At 36.5% G+C, this 17,691-nt stretch overlaps 1 protein-coding gene across 5 annotated transcripts in view; it reads right to left on the bottom strand.

Annotated features, from left to right (window-relative positions):
• The window catches only part of LOC131425201 (irregular chiasm C-roughest protein-like), a 402,826-nt gene that overhangs the window by 201,318 nt on the left and 183,817 nt on the right, over positions 1 to 17,691 (bottom strand). The window contains exon 3 of one of the 5 annotated variants that reach the window (XM_058586873.1): positions 17,472 to 17,540. The exons of the other annotated variants lie outside the window; for them this stretch is intronic. The gene's annotated coding sequence lies outside the window, so the exon portion shown is untranslated. The remainder of the gene's footprint in view (positions 1 to 17,471; positions 17,541 to 17,691) is intronic. 5 annotated transcript variants of the gene reach the window in all.

Genomic DNA, 17,691 nt, shown 5'->3' with positions numbered 1-17,691 from the left:
CCGATTTGCAGTTTTGAAATTACAGAGTAATGAGTGATTAAAATGAAAACTGAAACACCGAAGAATATTCATGCAAAAAACACATGCGGATTGATAAAAATAGGTATCATCTCACTGCTAGGTGATTTAGCACGTTTTTACAAACTAAGATGCAAATGAAAGGTCTTGTGATTCTTCAAAAAGTCCTCGCAAAATTGATCCAGATCTGACTTATGGTTCCGGTATTACAGTGATATTAATAAAAAAATTCAATTTCATGAGGAATTTTTCACAAGCGATAGCGAAACGAGGTGCACATTTTTATAAAATTTACAGGTAAAATCATCTAGTTGACAGACCTTGTTATTTGGTGGATAAATTAATCTACTTTAGGACTATTACTGTCCGGTTCCGCGCACCGGTCAAGCGCACCGGTTATTGTGAAGGAAAGCTCTAAAAACGGAACTCTTCCGATTTCTTAGTAACTGTTAAGCCGGTTTGCACAAATCGTGATTCAAATTTAAGCTTTCATTGCCTTATAGGATACTAAGCAATTTCATTCAGATCCGACTTCCCGTTCAGAAATTATAGGACAATGAGTTTCAAAACTTTCAAACTGTCATGCAAAATAGGTACCAATCCGTACGTGCTGGTACGGAAGAAGAAGAAAACGCCCCCGCCTAGTACACAGCGTACTTTGTTCAATTTTGTATAGCGTACAGGGTTGCCACATTCAATCTACTTGACATAACTGTTTACAAATTGAAATGGTGATGGTAGTTTAAACCGAAGAAAGTTGTTGATTTTATTTAAGTTTCTAAAACAGAAACTTGACAGAATCTTCTAGTGATGTTTTTGAAAATATAAGTAGTATGAGAAAGGTATCATTACACCACTAGGTGGATTAAAAAGGTTTTTGTTAAATATAGATTGAGATAACTCATAAGCTATCATTACACCACTAGGTGGATTAAAAAGGTTTTTTTTAATATAGATTGAGATAACACACCGAAATAAAAGACTCGTGTCATAAATATAATACTGCTACTATAAAATTGACGAAAACGCGTGGTAAAGTTCGAGGGTGTTTCAAAACGGTTTTTCGGTAGCTGGCATCATAAATCAGAAAAGATACCGTACACCCGCTTTCAGAAAAGATACCGTACCCCCCCCATTCCCCTATGTAAAACTTAAACTATCAGTAAGGCCAACGTAGTCATTTCTCCAAATGCATCATTGTATAAAAAGGATGTTGTTCATGTTGTCTACACGTGTTAGTAACAGCAGTAATTGGATTGACTAGAGTCTCTCGGTTAATAAATATTCTAATATTATTGTATGATTTAAAAACGGATTTTTTGTTCAAAAACACCAAGTGAACAATGTGTACTAAGACCCAGGTAACAATAATAATCGTGTATATTAATGCATTTCGATTAACGATTCAAATGTTGGAATGGGGTCACAACTCTCGGCGTACTAAATTGGCATGAAAACGAATTAGCACATCCATACGCACTACGCTTCCGGTGCATAACACTATACGATGTTTTCCACAGCAAATTGGCGGATATATGTGTTGCAACAACCTGTGTCATCAGTAGCGTGGCGAGACAGTCGATCGTGGGTCAATTAATATGATTCTGTTATTATAGTTTTATTTATTTTATGTTATTATAATTATCATTGATTTTATTACTACTGTTATTTATTTTCTGTTTTTTCCTGATCGGAATACCTTCACTCTCAAAACGTATTCTTGGCTACACCACTGTTCATCATAAATAAGCCATCTCTCAATTGGAATTTGATTTATCGTCCTATTCATTAGCTATATGCAAACTACGGATTTGTGATAACACCTATATTAGCTGTTGCTTGAGTTGGTTCTCCAGTGGTTTCCAACGTTAACTCTATGATCGATAACAAGAACACGCTAAATTTAATTTCGTTTTGATAAATCTACTTACATTTCATTTCGAATTCGCTTGATGCACTGTGTGCACCATTTGAATTCAGTTTGATCTATTTTCTAATGCACAGTATATCGTAGATTGCCTTCAGTTTTTGGAATTTCTAAGACATAATACTCAAAAGATAACAAACGCTCATAATTTAAAATAGTCGAATCAACAGAAAATCACCAATTTATCCCGGATACAGTACCGTTTCGAGAAATTTATGCACTTACTTAATGATTCGTACATGAAAAAGCCGCTGTTATCAATTTGAAAAGCGTCTACCCGTATCGTCATTAGATTTTAATGAACCATAATCCAGTTTCGACCGTCTTCCGCGGCTATTCAAATCTTCAAGGAAGTGAACGGCTCGCCTATTCAACGCTATTATATACCAGCATGTTTATGCTAGGGCCATTGTTGTTGAAGAAGCGATAAAATATTAGCCTTAAATATTTTGCGCTGCTACCACCAGTATGGAGGAGATTCGCGAGAGCGAACGATAATACTAGGCGATCAGGAATCTTCTTGCTTTGACTTGCGGTGAGTATCTTAGTTTCATTATACGGCAAAAATGGGTAATAAGTATCGCTTAAAAAAATTTCATTGTTTCTTATTTTTACAAGATTGATCGTTTGAAAAATATGTATACAGGTAGATACCGCACCTGATGAGTCGTTTTGGTGAATGCCATTTCATTGAAAGTCATTTTATTGTCATAGATGTGTTATACCCCATCAACCCCTGAATGAATAGAACATAACTTTATTAGGTGTCACTTTTCGAGTTTATTAGGAGACAAACATAAGAAAATGTTTTCCAAATTGAAAGACTAACAAAATTAAATACATCGATAGATTCAACAGAGTTGTGGTACGTCGAACTTTCCATGAATAGCGGTCAATTGTTGGTACTAAATACAAATAATGGGAAATGAGTAATGGTATTTTCGATAATTATTTATTTATTTATTAACTATTATTGTGTCCATCGGATACAAGATCTAAATGGACATTTACAGTGGTAAAAACCCGTTTGAGTTAAGCAGTTGTCATTCTCAAACGGGAGCAAAAACCACTATCATTTCAAAAACATAAACAAAAGTAATCAAACACAATGTAACTTAAAGCTAGTATCACAAATGTCACTAATAAAATAATATTTTAAAAATTCAAATCACAGTGGATCGTTTCAGTTTTTTTCGCGAAATGACTAGATGATACACCAAACTCGAAAAGATCATCAACAGCGGTGAAAGTTCGAATGGAAGCAGTAATCAGTTCATTAAAGTCAAAACGAGTCCTGTGAAATCTCTGCTGAAGCAGTGTTGTATTCCGCAGTATCCTATTCGGTATCCGAAAATTTACTTCAGAGCGTAATTCAGGAGCATCAATTCCCCCATTGATCAGTTTTGCAATTAGTAATGCTTGTTGGATTTTTCGGCGCCGATGAAGCGTATCGTTTCCTAATAGTTGACATCTATCCTGATATGGCGGCAGATTTGCAGGATTTTGCCAAGGTAAGTTTCGTAATGCCAGACGAACGAATCGTTTTTGAACTCTTTCAATGCGTATGCTCCACGAAAGTTGATAATGAATCCAAACTATTGAAACATTCTCTAGAATAGGCCGGACAAGAAAACAATACAAAGCTTTCAAACAGTGAGGATTTATAAAATTCTTAACGATTTTACTGATAAAGTCCAACTGACGTGATGCTTTTGAGATGATCTGTGATCATTGTAAATCAAAAGAAAAATTTTCATCTAGCAGAATTCCCAAATCGTAAACCTGGGTAACTGTAGTCAAAACTGAGCCATCGATGTGATAGTCAAATTTAACAGGCCTCAGAGTACGGTGAAACGTGATCTCCTGACATTTTGCGACGTTGATCATAAGTTTGTTTCGACTACACCAATCTACGAACGATTCAAGTGCATTTTGCAACCGGCAACAATCCTCCACAGTACGAATAACGAAGTGCAATTTTAGGTTGTCTGCATAAGCCAGTTTGCAACCAGTTCCCAAAGCAAATGAGACATCACTGAAATGTAACACGAAAAGCCAAGGTCCTAAACGATTGCCTTGGGGAAATCCTGAGCTGCTAGAGAAAAGTGATGGTGAACTATTGCTCAATTTTACTCGTAAAACTCTCCCGGAGAGATATGAGCTCAACCAGGGCACAAGATGGGCGAAAATCTGAGAGGAGATAATTTGCGGAGAAGTATTGTGTGGTCAATTTTGTCGAAAGCATATACCATTGATCACTATTTTGCTTAAATAATTCGATAACATTGACAGTACTAATTGCACTGAAATGGTCAGCTATCAGATTTGTCGCTTAGTAAATATCTCGTAGCCGGTTATACTGTTTTGCTAATCCCTAATGCTGAAACAGTCGACTGTAAACTAAGTTTTAATTTTTATATGCACTGAGTAGAATAACAGAGTTAATACTGATTGCCGGAAAGTAAAGACATATGACAATTCATCATTAATATTAGTTTTTGAGATGACTGATATTATTCTGATATAGATCTGTATATAAAACACAGATAAAAATGTTTGGAAAATTTACATTTACATTCATGCATAAATATGGAACAAAAAAGTCAGCATAAAGTTACTCTTCATTTCGTTAATTTTCAGTATGTTTTGAAAGCAAAATTAAGTGTTAATTTATGAACGAGCTTAATTTACATAGCAGTGAGATGATATCTTTGTTTATCAATCCGCATGTGCATGAATATTCTTCTGTGTGTTTAGGTTTCATAAATTTATTTTGATTATCGTCGTTTCAAAAGACAGTTTGAAATTTCAATCACTCATTACCCCGTAATTTTGGTGCTGCAAGCCGAATCGAAAAGAAAAATTATATGAAACCATAAAATTATTTCTGTGGACCTAAACGTGTGAAAATCGATTGAAAAATCCATGAGATGTCGCAGTGAGTTCCGTTGTTCCTTTTTTTGGTCATTTTGACGAGGGTCATTATTTACGGTACTTCCTGAACCGGAATCCAGGGACCAAAAAGCAAAACCAATGCATTACATTCCTTTCGTAGAATTTGACCTTTATGTTTCAACAGACTTCGCAGATGCTTCTTAGCATACAAAATCGTTGAACGGCTAGATCCTACTTACACTAAGAATCCTTTCAGCATAAGTCAAAACAGTTCGTATGACCATGCATTAACATGTCGATTAAATTGAAATAGTTTTGATCTCAATGATGGCTTGAATTTTTGAAAAACTCATCACCCTGTAATTCCAGAATTGGCAGTTGGAATGGGATAAAATTTATTAATGTTGTATGGGGCCATTAGTCTTTTAGTTGGATTTTATGAAAATTCGATGTGGTCTTCTTTGACAACACGATTGAGTTATTCCCGAAGCTTTTGGTACCGGGATTTGGACATTTGTGTAGTCAGCTAAATTCACATAAGGGATTGTAAAATATTTCATTTGATGTTTTGTTGCCATCGTTGAAAAATCGTAAAGCACTCCAAATAAAATTTTTGGGTACATTCTAGGTTCGAAAACTGGTAAAACATATATAAGTTTCGACTATTAAAATCAGCAAACTCGATAAACCCGATTAATTTATGTGCAATTAAGATATTTGCACTAATCACCGTGTATCTTCGGAATCAGAGGTAGGATCTGTTTAAAATCAAGAAGTATTTAAGTTATTCTAAGACATCTCATTTGAATCTTATATGGAGAAAATCGGTTATGCCATCTCGGATAAAATAGAGTGAAATTATTTGATACACATATTTGCTAAAATCGACCAACTAATTCGAATTGTATATTGGTGTAAGAAGTTATGTTCTTAAGTCACCATTGATGTAAACAGTTTAAATCAATATAAATATAAAATTATTTCGAATTCGGAAATACTGCCATTTTTCTAATACATATGTCATCTTTGACCGATTATGTTGCCAAAACTGAACCGAACTAAACTCGAAACGATGCCAAATGTCATGAATAAGGATGCTTAGAAACAATTCTGACGTGCCGAACGAAAACGTGTTTTCGACTATTTCTGGCCGATGCAGGTTTCTATAGTTGAAGTTGAATAGCTATAATTGAGTGAAATCTAACTCTTAAAACATATTTTGATTGCAAGGACTATTATGACAGATATTGCACAACAAACTGAAAACTTTTAGATAAAACTTCGTGTAACTCAAAAAAGTGAACATCCGATATCAAAAACATTCAATATCATTCAGATCACCGTGGAGACCTTTTATTAGCGACTAGCTTGATTAAAATCGGTTCAGCCATCTCTGAGATCTCGATCTCTTTGTTAAGAGTTTACTTTTTCATTTTTTCGCGCATTTTACCCCTTTACTCCAGAACCCTAAATCGGATCCGGATAAAATTTTTGAATTTAATCAGTTAAGCGGTCTCTGAGAAAATTGAAAAGTTTGATGCAGATGAAATTCAACAGCAGGCTCTAGGATTAAAATATCTTTCATTTGAATTTAAGTTTGTGAGAATTCGTATAACCAGCTCCGAGAAAAGGGACTGCGTATTTTGTACACACACCTATAAACTGACATTAGCTGATCTCGGAGAACTGATTCGAATGGTATATGACGATTGATTCGGAAGTATCTTTTCTCAGTGAGTGCATAACCTTTATATATAAAAAGCAAACTGTTTTGTTTTGAGGTCAATTGTGAAAAATATTGTCGAAGAACGAAAACAATAGCGTTCTGACTGATTAAAAGACCTTTCATTTGCAACTAGTCTGACCAAAATCGGTTCAGCCATCTTCGAGATCTCCGCCATGTTTTTCTTTATTCACACATACAAAAAAAATCGTCGAAAAAATGATCGAGATCCGACTTCTGGTTCCGGTATAACAGCGCGAAAAGTGAAAAACTTTCATTTTCATGAGTATTTTTTCACAAGCTATAGCGAAACGAGGTGTGAATTTTTATAAAACTTACTGGTAATTTCATCTAGTTAGCAGACTTTGTTAGTCAGTCGATATATAAATCTACTTTGGGACTATTAGTCCGGTTTCCGCTTTCGAGAGCACCGGTAATAGTGAAGAAAAGATGCAAAAACGGAACTTACTTCAATTTCTCTGCAACGGTTAAACCGATTTTCACAAATCAGATCAAATTAAAGCTTTCATTGGCTTAAAATATACTATGCAATTTCATACAGATCCGACTTTCGGTTCCGAAATTAGATGGCGATGAGTGCCAAAACTTTTAATCTGTCATACAAAATAATGCAAAACCGGTACGTGGTGGTATGGAAGAAATATGTGTGTACGTGACAAATAATGTCACTCGATTTTCTCAGAGATGGCTAAATTGATTTTCACGAACTCAGATTCAAATGATAGGTCTTATGGTCCCATAGATCGATATTGCATTTTATCCCGATCCGACATCCGGTTCCGTAATTACAGGGTGATATGCACCGAAAAAAAATTAAAAAAAAATTGTCACTCACTTATCTCAGGGATGGCAATGGAATTTAATCTCTATCCGACATCCGGTTTCCGCTTTCGAACGCACCGGTAATAGTGAATAAAAGCTCGAAAACAGGAACTCACTTCGATTTCTCAGCAACGGTTAAACCGATTTTCAATCATGATCCAAATTGAAAGTCTCATTGTCTCATTGTATACTGTGTAATTTTATCCAGATCCGACTTCCAGTTCCAAAATTATAGGGCAATGAGTATCAAAACTTTCAAACTGTCATAAAAAGTTATGCAAAATCGGTACGCATCGGTACGTGCTGGTAGAGAAGAAAACGCACTCGCCTAGCACACAGCGTGCTTAGTTCAATTTCGTGTGGCGTGCAGGGCTTCAACACTTAGATCTATATCAACTTGACATAATCAGACAAACTATTAACAAATTGAAAAGGTGATGGTAGTTTACACCAAACAAAGTTTTTGATTTTATTCAAGTTTGAAAAAAAATCTTGACAGAATCTTCTAGTGAAGTTTTCTGAAAATATAAGTAATATGACAAAGGTATCACTACACCACTAGGTGGATTAAAAAAGGTTCTCTAGATTAGCATCATTATTCTCATGCAAAAAGGCAACGCAAAATGTCAAGCACTTGGTTTGAGAAATGATGCCAAACTTATGACATAAACGCAGAAGGATGCCTTCTTTTCACTTGATATTAAAAAATCTTGTATGAAAAACTTCAAATTTTTATTGAGCTTGAGCTTGAGCTTGAGCGACCACCCCTGGTTGCTACTCCGTTACTGATCGGGATTAGCTGAAATTGTACAAGGAGTTTCTAGATGATCCATCCTGGGACTGGTAAATCATCCTTCAATGTACATCTTCTGGTAATCCCAGAATTCATTGATCAGTACCGGCGTCGGTCAGGCCCGAACGTAGATCGTCTAAGGAATGGGAAGGGATGTTAGTCCAACACTTGTTGTTACTAGAGGCCGTATATACTACTGCGCACTCCACAAGTGTCACGGGAGAAAGATATTTGTTAGTAAAAATTTCAGTATTGGTATTATTCGCGCGCGACTCAGTATGTTCCGGTTTCAAGATGCTCGGATGCACCACTAAACTCACTGACTTCCCGAGTGAACGTTTCAACAATATCCTATATATAAGTCCCGGAAAGTCTTGATTCACAGCTCTTATTCGAGGAAACTGAAGAAAAATTTGCAATACTATCGCGTAAAGAATAAAAACTTCCCTATTTTTTATAAATGAAATTACGTGATACAAAATAGGATTTAGACAAAATAGTTGATTTATTGCATTGTTTATTTGTTTATTTGGAGCAGGGAAAAGCCCGGTGGAGTTAGTTTCTGTCAAACTTGCTCTCCAACAGGGATAAAACCACCTAAACTTTAGCATCAACAGATTACAATCAACCAAATGATACATTCTAAACAGTTCTTATAAAATCATTTTAAATCACCAAATAGGTGGTCAAGGTCAACTGATTTCACGCGCGTCTTGATTCTGTATTATTTCCGCTTTATTATTTTAAATATTTATTAAAATTATTAATTGATTACATTGGTTGATCTGGGCAGCCGGCTGCTGAGAAAAATTATAATTAATTGTTTGAAATGATAATATCAAGTGCTTTTACCTTTTTTTATACATATAAAAAATAGGCATAGAATTTGCGAACTTTCAAAAAATTTTCCGAGGCCCGGAGGGCCGAATGTCATATACCAATCGATTCAGCTCGACGAACTGAGAAAATGTCCGTGTGTGTGTGTGTGTGTGTCTGTATGTGTGTTGTCAACTAAGAGGTCGAGATCTCAGAGATGGCTGGACCGATTTTGATCAAACTAGTCGCAAATGAAAGATCTCCCCACCACCCAGAACGCTATTTTGAGTTTTTACTTTTTTATTTATGACTTCTGGTTAGTCAGTAATTTTTACTTCTTTCGGTTTTTTTAACGATATCAAACTAACTGGAGATTATAAGAGGAGAAAGAATATGAAATCATAGAGCCATAGTACTCAACGAAGAGCAAGGATGTGAAGAAAAAAGTGCGGAAAAGTGAGACGTGACAAGGGTCATTTAAGTAAGCAGAAGGCTTCTCGTATCTAAACTTTTACCTTCTACCAGAGGAGTCGAACTTAGGCATCTTAGCGATTTTGATCGGATTCCATCACACACAGCGATGAATGGAGCGCTGTCCGTGCGCCGCTTGCACCCTGGGACGCATAGCCATACGCTACAACTCCAGGCACTCAAGCAATAGTTTCGGACAAATCTTCCATTCCGGTGTTATAACTGACTGTAAGAGAAAAATATCAACACAATGAAACACATTGTGTGAGAAACCGTCGTGGGCAGAATGTGACAACTTCTCGTAACTTTACTTTTACCGGTTCGGACAGTAAATGGCAAACGACCTTTGCCTTTACTTTCTGACATATCAGAGACTCGGATGACTCGTATTGCTAAGATGCCTAAGTTCGACTCCTCTGGTAAAGTTTAAAAGTTTAGATACGAGAAGCCTTCTGCTTACTTAAATAACCCTTGTCACGTCTCATTTTTCCGCACTTTATTCTTCACATCCTTGCTCTTCCTTGAGTACTATGGCTCTATGATTTCATATTCTTTCTCCTCTTATAATCTCCAGTTAGTTTAATATCGTTAAAAAAATGAAAAAAACCATTTTTGTGTTATACGAAGTTTAATGTCAAAATTTTCAGTATCTGTCACAATTGACCTTGAAAACAGAATATGTTTTCGAACTTAGATTCCGCACGATAATAGCTATCCAACAAGCCATAGATTGTTAAAATCCGTCCATTTTTAACGGAGATATCGAAATTTTTGTGTAAGCGACTTTTCTCCCATATTCCAGCAGTAGAAGTTCTGGGCGTTGTATGGCAAAGAAAGGCTTGGGAGCAACGTAAAACACGATTTTTAATACTGTTACATACAATTGTTTCTAAGTACCAAAAAGACTGTGTACAGCATCCATTTTCATGACATTTTGCCACGGACCGATTTTAGCACGGTTCATTTTTGGCAACATAATCGTTCGAATATGACATATTGAAAAAATGGCAGTACTTCCGAATTCAGAACAATTTCATAATTATATTGATTTAAACTGCTTACAGCAATAAATGCTGGAAGAACATAACAGCCATATACCATTCGAATCAGTTCGTCGAGATCAGCAAATGCGTATGTGACAAATAATTTCACTCAATTTTTTACCTTTTTTTCGTAGATGACTAAACCGTTTTCTACAAACTCAGATTCATATGAAAATTCGTATGCTCCTAAACAAGGTTCCTGAATTATGTTTGGTTCCGACCTCTGGTTCCGGAATTACAGGATGATATGTGAAACGAAATTAAAACTGTGTAACTCATTTGTCTCGTAGATGGCTGAACCGGTCTAAGATTCAAATGAAATCTAAGAATTATCTAAGATTTGCTAATTTGAATAGTCGACAACCAAATAAACTTATTTCAGTTTTAGTGGTATTCAGTTCTCGATTCGGAAGACACCCAACAATTCAACTCGTACTACGATTTCTCAAAGATGTCTCCACTGATTTTTAAACATTTTGAAACAAATGTGAACTACTTAGGTGAATTTGTCTGACTTCTGCTACACCGATTTTCGAATTCCGGCTCCAGTATTGAATCGTTTCTCAAAGCTCAATCGTTTTCTCAAATAAAGCCAAATCGAATTTCAGAAACAAAAATTCTAATTAAAATATACTTATAGTCCCACACAAAATTAATTGACTGACTTCCGATTCTGGAATTACAGGAGGATGAATTTTTAAAATTCAAACCGATATAGAAGATGACAATCCCGAAAAGCTTGAAAGTTGGACTCAAAACTATTGCAATTTATTCGTCATTTGGCCATACGAATCGGTTTGGGTTATGCTGGTTCCTGAATACCGGCTCTGGAAGTACCTTAAATTACCGTAAATTCTAAAGTGGAACTTACTTCGACATATCATGGAATGTTGAATCGATTGTCCCACTTCTAGATAGAGTAATGAGTGATTAAAATGTCAAATTGCAGCCTAAAACGACGGTAATTAAAATAATGTCATGAAAACCGAAGAATATTCATGAAAAAAAAACCTGTGGATTGATAAAAAAAGGTATCATCTCATTGCTAGGTGGATTAAGCACGTTTTTTACTATGTATTCAATATACCGATATATGTTATCTCTGTTATTAACTTTGTAATATCAACGGATTTGCGCAATAGTTGATTTTTATCATTTAATTAATAATCCTGAAAGACAATCAATGACATGGAAGAAGAAAACATTCCAAATAAAACTTTTCTCCGAAGCTAGACGGAAATTGATAGGTTGAATGAAGAGATAATTTAGTAAAACAGAGTAATCAGAAGTGAAACATTGAAAATATCTGTTTTGTTTAGATTATAGAGGTTTTAACCTTAAGGTCTTTCGCCTCTTCGGGCCAGAAAAACTTTCTGACCCTATGTGCGGGGTTAGGAATCGAACCCAGGTGGGCTGCGTGAAAGGCATCGAATTACCCATCACGCTATACCCGTCCTCATTGAAAATATTTGATAACTGAAAAGAAAAAGAAACTCCTGCAATTGTCGCCTTTTACGACATGGAAGCAGGAACCCAGTGGATCATATGTTTTTTGGTGAACTGGATGCTTCGACCCCTTCTGGTGTTTGTGACCTATTCCGCAGCTACTTTAGCAGTGTTTTCTCCAAAGAAACTTTGTCTACGCAGGATATTCTCTTGGCCAGCAGTAATGTTCCACTCCGTTCGTAGTTTGGTCCTCATCCTACGATTACGACTGCTGACGTTAACAATGCATTTTTGAAACTGAAATCATCATTAAGTTCCGGCCCTGATGGTATTCCGTCATTAGTGTTGAAAAAATGCTGCAGAAGTCTTCTTGTACCTTTAACAAAACTGTTCTACCTATCTCTCCAGCTTGGATTTTTTTCCCGAATCTTGGAAAAACTCTTACGTTTTTCCCGTTTATAAGAAAGGGGATAAATCCCTTATTTCAAACTATCGAGGAATTGCTGCATTATGTTCAGTTTCAAAACATAACTTTGAAATAATAATCCTGGACTTCATAACTCACAACTGCTCCAGTTACATATCTGATACTCAAAACGGTCTACGTCTACAAATCTTGTTCTATATACATCATATATCATTCGATCTATGCAAGCGCAATATCAAGTTGATGCCATCTATACAGATTTCACTGTTGCATTCGACAAGATTAACCATGAAATAGCAATTGCAAAGCTCGACAGGCTTGGATTTAGCGGCCCTTTTCTCAATTGGATGGAATCATATCTGACTGGTCGTAGTATGACCGTGAAAATTGGCGACTGCATTACTACATCATTCATCGTGAGCTCTGGCGTTTCTCAGGGAAGCCATCTAGGACCATTCATATTTCTGCTATATCTAAATGATCTTAATTTCGCATTGCAATGTATGAAGCTATCATTCGCCGACGATTTCAAGCTGTTTCATCTCATCAAAGATCTGAAAGACTCAAATTTCTTGCAGTCACAGTTGGATATATTTTCCAACTGGTGCAACGTCAACAGAATGGTCCTGAACGCCTTTTAATGTTCCGTTATCTCCTTCTCTCGTAAACGAACCACGATCACGTATGATTACACTATTTCGCAAGCTGTACTAAAACGGGAGACATCAATTAAGGATCTAGGTGTGTTATTGGATTCAAAACTTAGTTTCAAAGGTCACATAGAATATACCCTCTCTAAGGCATTCAAGATGCTAGGTTTCATCATTCGCATCTCAAAGAATTTCAATAACATATACTGCCTGAAATCGTTATATTGCGCTCTAGTTCGTTCTACATTGGAGTATGCTGTTGTTGTTTGGGCGCCATATTACCAAACTGATAAGCTGCGCATTGAAACTGTTCAGCGCAAGTTCATTCGTTTTGCTTTGCGTTGCCTGCCCTGGAGAGATCCATTGAATCTCCCAAGCTACGAAGATCGATGTAGGCTCGTATACCTCGATTTGCTATCTGTCCGCCGTGATACACTGAAAGCTGTTTTCGTCGCGGACCTCATCCAATCTCGAATTGATTGTGCAGATCTCCTACAACAGCTAAATTTTGACATTCATCGGCGTAATTTGCGGTTTAATCCCTTTCTCAGAATTCCTCGTGCTAGAACTAACTATGGCTTTAATGAACCGTTTTCGAGTATGTGTCGCGTATTCAATACTTGCTCTGATGAATTTGATTTAAATTTATCTCGTAACACCATTAAAACCCGTTATCTCCGATTTTGTTCCCGCTAGTTTTATTTAGATAATTAGACGATATCATTAGTTGTTAGCTAGCTTTGTGGTTTAAATAAGGGTGATTTAAGATTTTGTTATGTATCAGTTGAACAAATGTTATCTGTTGATACAAAGATGAGAAGGTTTTATGCCTGCTGGAGAAGGAGAACAAAAATCTCAGCTCCAGCCGGCTTTTACCCTTGCTCCTACAAAACAAAATAAAATAAAATAAAAATCTATTCTTGGTTCATTTTTTTCCACCGGATTCCACACGGCATCTAGGCTGGTACTGTCCGGAGAGAGCTAATAGGTACTATCAAACTCCTCGAACGGACAAAGTAGTAGTCGGACAAATGAAAATTCTCATAAAAGAAATTGTTTTCAACCGTACCCGAAACATGTGGCCGAGCATTTTCGTGTTTAACAATTTCGTGTAACTAGTTCATATGTTAATTGTCTTTCGTTCAATATCTGCTTCAAAGGAATGGCTTTTGTTCAATAAAACGATTCGACAACAAGAATGCAGTTCGTATCGCACGACGCACTTGTAATCCCATTATATGCAGAGCAGGGCTTTATCGCCGTGAGCGTACACAATTTTGGATTGGTTTTCATGATTGGTATGAGTTTTTTGCGTTTAGGATCATTATAATAAGTCCACGTTGCGTGTCCAGTGATAATACAACACAAAAACAACGAACATAGATTCAAACGGTAGATCTCGTGACCGCACCGGCTGTCATTGAATTTGATCCGAATCAGATTTTCGGCTGCGGAATGCTAGACCGATAAGTGTAAGTTCACTCAATTTGTTTGTTTTGCTGTATTGGTATTGGTTATCGAAGTTGGAGAGTTTTATTTAATCTCTTTGTAGTTTTATCGTTGGAAGTCCTTTTTATAACCACGTTTGCAAAAATATTAAAAAATATCTTCACTTCAACAATAGTTCGATTGAAGCAGATTTGATTGATTCTCACAAACTACAATAGATAAATCATAGATAGATGAAAGCTTACTAGTATTCGGTTGATTGATAAAACGCCTAAATCAAAATTTCATCTGATCCTTTGAATGATAAAACGTAAATCCAAGTGAACTCACTATATTTCCCCAACGAGAAAGGACAGAACTACTTTGTATCCCAGGTGCAAACTGTAAGACATTATTTACTGGCACTTGTATAATTCAATGATCAGCCTAACTTTTCACGCTAATGCGGTTGAATCCGCTGCATACGAAACCGTCGCCTTTTGCTTACTCCACCAGCACACGAGACCTCCGTTATAAATCTGTCAGTTATTATTTTATATTATTACTGTTATTACGCATAAAATAAGCTTTATGCCTTCAATATTGTCACCAGAGTGCGGCTTCGCAAATATCTGCAGCTATGTACATTACCTCTCCTGGTGCTGTCGATTGTTATGCTGCCGCTGGCTGCCATCGTGAGGCGCGTCTGGTTTTCCACATGTATTTCATTGCGACGGTATGCGGTATCAGTTCCCCTTAACGAAGAACCTCAAAAGTGAACCGCTGCTGTTGTCGCCATTGTCGTTCACCTTGTTCGGGAATATAGGAACAGAAATGAAACTGGATAACCCCAGCCGTCGTTCGGATTGCTAAAAGCTCATGCGGCCGGTATCGCTGGAGTGATAGACGTGTGAAGCAAGCTGGTTTATGCTAAAAGCGTACTATAAAGCAGTAATTGCGAGGTACAAGCCCTCGGCTACCCCGGTGTGTTTATGACAACTTCTACTATTTGCATATCCGTGCGGGTTTCCGCAAAATATTCCCTTGTTAATCCAGCAAACGTAAATCATGATCACTCATGTCGTGGGTTTAGAACAATTAATTTTTACACACCCTTGTATTATGAAATTGACATCCTTTTTGTGGTGGAAAAACCTGTACTTCCCACCCAAGTCTGCAACAGAGTAAATGCTTTCAGTTATTTATCGTAATGAAATCACTCAAAAATTGTACTACTTAGCCGAGACCTGGTGAACTGAGTATCATTTGAAATCATCATCTTCTGTACTTCCGATACAACAATGTCCTTCCGTATATTTGATGAAAGCTTGTCCCGGGTTGGCGGTTCAATGCATAGGACGCTGGTCTTACAAGCCAGTTGTCGTATGTTCGAGCCCTGACCTGGAAGGATTCTTAGTGTCAGTAGGATCCATAGTACTAGCCATGCAATGATTCCTGTACACTAAGAATCGGCTGCAAAGTCTGTTGAAACAGGAAGGACTTTGCTTTTTTTTTCGAAGCTCCGAAACCAGAATCAGAGAAGCAACATAGCAAAAATTGATTGTTATCGGCTTTCATAGGCCTGGATATACAAACCAACAAATTCCAAAATAAAGCGGTAAGCAGTAAAACCAAACTTAAAGTTTGAGCTTGTAAAAATTGGTCCTGCTATTTAAAAGAAATCAAAGAAAGTTTAATTTTGGAGTATTTCGATGACAAGTTTAGGAGTTCTTCCATATAGGAAAGTTGGCAACACAGGGAGTACGATGCGGTGTCTAAGTGTTGCTCTCAAAAAGAGTCTAATTTCAATGTGTTGTTTGATATGTATAGTTAAAATTTTTGTCAAAACAGTTATATTGTGTGATAGTGCAGGTGTGGCAAGTGTGTGTTTAGTAGTGAGAGTGCTATTTATTGAATAATGTTGATTCGCAAAACTAAAAATGGTCAAGCGGCGGAAACTGAGAATTTATCGCCCCAAAATTCAACGATATTAACCGATCGAAGCGCCGTCTGCATATCATTGTCGGTGTTATCAGATTTCGTGTGTGAGGATTTACATTTTCTCCCAAGCTTCATTTTATTGGTTCATTGTACATTTCCACTCATTCGGTCAATCACGAATTGCAACTATGGGTGATCTACTTCAGCTCAGCTCAGTTTAGGAGCTTTTTCCATATATTGAATCAAATCCAAAAGCTGAAAATTTGAACCGTACAAACAATGGTCAGACATCTACAGCTCGATCAATTTCAAACAGATTTTCGATAAGTTTAGTAGTCAATATTTCTTTTTTCTTTTTGCGATATTCTCCTAACCAGAGATCTTTTTTTTGTAGAAACAGAGAATGAAAATTAAAGAATGATAGTACTCAAGGGAGAGCAAGGATGTGAAAATATAGAACGGAAAAGTGAGATGTGACAGAGGGTCATTTAAGCAAGCAGAAATCTTCTAGTAACTTAACTTTTACCTTCTACCAGAGGAGTTGGGCTTAGGCATCTGAACAATGCGAATAACCCAAGTCTCTGGTATGTCGGAAAGTAGTGATAAAGGTCTTTTACCATTTACTATCCGAACCGGTGTAAATCTTATTATTATCCGATCTACGTGATCGGATTAAGTGGAGTTAAGTAGTTGGTTGAAAAGTATTACAAGCATCTAATTTGAAAAATTTCAATATATTTTGATTGTTTTGAAACAAATTTATCGACGAATGTGAAGACTGTTATTATTCCATCAATAAAACTATCGAATATTGGCGGAAGAGACACTCATTGGACACATAAAATGAAATACAAATGCTCCACTTTACAATTGTGCTACATTTAATTCATATTTTGTAACAAAAAGTGCATAAACCTCCTCAGGGAGAGCATCCCTTTCTGGGCAAACTTCCAAGACAATGAAGGATGGGAGCCTCGTTCTCGAGGCGTGTTGAACTTACAAATGGAAAATTCTTAGTACAAGCTTTAATAAGATGCATTCCAGCAGTACCTTCAGGGACACCAACTGTGGCTTTCTTCTTCTTTTACGGTTGACAGATGATATATAATCTATTTGTTTCTGCAAAAAAAAAGTAAAAAGATTAAATTGTATGAAAGTGAAGGAAGCGAGCGATGGTTCACGTTTCCAGGCAAGGGAAGGAAAATTCATTCTTTTTAATAGAGATAAATTTTCCGTTCACTAGCACTTACAAGCGAAGATTACGTGTGTG

Source organism: Malaya genurostris, chromosome 1, assembly GCF_030247185.1.
Source record: "Malaya genurostris strain Urasoe2022 chromosome 1, Malgen_1.1, whole genome shotgun sequence".
Classification (NCBI taxonomy): domain Eukaryota; kingdom Metazoa; phylum Arthropoda; class Insecta; order Diptera; family Culicidae; genus Malaya; species Malaya genurostris.
This window is presented reverse-complemented; position numbering and strand designations above follow the sequence as displayed.